The sequence below is a fragment of the Solanum tuberosum genome, unplaced genomic scaffold, assembly GCF_000226075.1.
Source record: "Solanum tuberosum cultivar DM 1-3 516 R44 unplaced genomic scaffold, SolTub_3.0 scf00387, whole genome shotgun sequence".
NCBI lineage: Eukaryota > Viridiplantae > Streptophyta > Magnoliopsida > Solanales > Solanaceae > Solanum > Solanum tuberosum.
The window spans coordinates 468660-471138 of NW_006239312.1; positions in this window are offsets into that span (position 1 = coordinate 468660).

The following is a 2479-nucleotide window of genomic DNA, read 5'->3' on the forward strand; positions in this document are numbered from 1 at the left end:
AAAAGGAGTTGATAGGCTAAAGATTGTTTGAGGACAAACAAAGTCTTAAGTGTGGGGTGGTGATCTTAGGTGTATTTATACGCCAAAGTTGTCAATATTTGCCCATGACGTGATTGAATTGAAGAATAATCTCTAGTCTATTAGCTTGATTTCATGTAACTTGCGACGATTGTGCACTAACACATGTGATTAGTTGTTTCAGGAACTTTCAAGGAAGTTAGAGTTGATTCGGAGAAGAAAAAGCAAAGAAGAGGGAAAAATGGCTAAGGCAGAAATCACTAGTGGCTGGCGCACTAGTTGGAGCGGCGCACCACTGGTGGAACTTCAGAAGCCAATTGTTGGCGTACTGATGGGTGCAACGCGCCAAGGTCCCAACTTCAGACATATTTGTCAGGCGCACTGCTTGGCGCGGAGCGCCAATGGTGTTACTACAGAACTGTCTTCTTGGCGCGATGGGAGGCGCGAAGCCCCACGAAGATTCTGACTTTTTCAGCAAAAAATGTATTAAATAGGATTCCTAGTTGAAGTAGAATTTGGTTCTAATTTTTCCAACTTCTATAAATAGACCTTTAGGGCTATATTGTAGGGAGTTCGACATTATTATGGTGTACAAGAGCAAGTTCCATCGTTTGTAATAGGTTTCACTTTTCTAACTCTTCTTATTTCTGAAAATCGCATGAACAATTGTATTTTGTGGTTTTCTAATATTATGAGTGGCTAAACGCCCTAGTTCTGCGGCTGTAGCTACAGATTGAATGTTGATTATTTAAGGTTTTTGAATTAATTATTGGTTGTCATTATAAGTTACTTCTATATTCTTATTTTAGTATTTTATGCTTGCGCACCATAAGATAAATCTATTGTATATTCTTAAAATCGAGAGAGGAGAGGGTAGATAGATTAGAATATAGAAAGCTCGATCATCCATTGTGAGTTGATGTGTGTTCAGGAGTGACGTCCGGACGAACAACTTGCCTGGTTACGAAACAGGATGAAATATAAATGCTCGCCAGTTAGGCTTGCTATCCCCGCTCAACGATGTAGTTAGACAGCTAACTGGAGTAGGCGACTATAGGTCGAGAGATCCGACTCATACAATTAACCTTACAAACCAGTAACTTGATAACCAAAATTAGTTCATTGCCTAAGATAGGATACATGAAATCCATTGCATGTTGCAGCCCTGAAATTGTCTTTTACTTGCTTGAAACATCATTTTAAAGTCGTTCATTAGTTACTTTTATTTATTGCATAACTCGTAGTAGTAGTAGTTAATAGTCATCCAACTCTTTTAAACGGTTACTTTTGTTTGATTGTGGAATTAAGTTGTTAAATATAAGTTGATCATAAGTCCTTTGGGAACAAAAACTCGTTTCTAAAAAAAACTATATTACTTGAGCGACCACGTACACTTGCGTGTATATTGGGGAGCAACACTCACAACTTCTGAAATGGATTTCACATGAAAATATTTTACTAATAGATAAAAAAAAAATTAATGAATCTAGGTTTTCACGTGGAAAACTAACAAATTTTATTGGGAACAAGCTCACAACTTCTGAATATGAATTCACGTGAAAGCTGCTTAGTGAAGTGATAAGTCTTTAGCAGTCATGTTCTTTGTAAGTTCCTGATAGCTACGGTCTTTGTAAGTCGTTGATAGTCACGCACCTCCAAGTCACTATAGACAATTTTTTTAAAATAATTAATCTTGTTATCACGTGAAACAACTAACAAATTTTATTGGAAAAAATTTCACGACTTTTGAATTTGAATTCACGTGAAAGTGGCCTAGTGAAGCGACAAGTTGTTGAAAGTCACGTTCTTGGTAAGTTGCTCAAAGTCACGTTCTTGGTAAGTTGCTCAGAGTCACGTTCTTGGTAAGTCGGTCATAGTCACATTCTTGGTAAGTCGCTCACACTCACATTCCTTATAAGTTGCTGACAGATAGTTACACACTGTCAAATCATTGCTGGTGCACACAACTCTATTTATTCAAAATCTTGATTGTTTGAAACTACTCCATTAAACTTTCATTCCTCTTTCAATACTTCAACAATCAACTTCCTCTATCTATCAATTTTCTTTATTCAAGACACAAGCACCCTTTCGAACTCATTTTTTCTGTACTTTCGTGCATTTCTTGTGTTGAAGTAGAATCGAGATTCAATTTCAAGTAGTCGCGGTGATACATACACATCGCTACAGGTATAAATATTTTTTAATTTCTAACATGTTCTTATTCCAACTTACCAATTCATATTGCTAGCGAGCGGAAAAAAAAATAATTGCTAGCGAGAGGTAACTTGTATTCGGTGATATTTTTTTTCACCTAAGGTATATTCTTATTCTAACTTGCCAAAAATGGATTCTTTTAACCCCAATCATTTTTATATACCTCTTCTCTCCCTTCTGTCATTTTCCCCTTTTGCCTCAAAAACCTTTGCAAAAATTTGCATCTCTTACAACCCCTCACCCC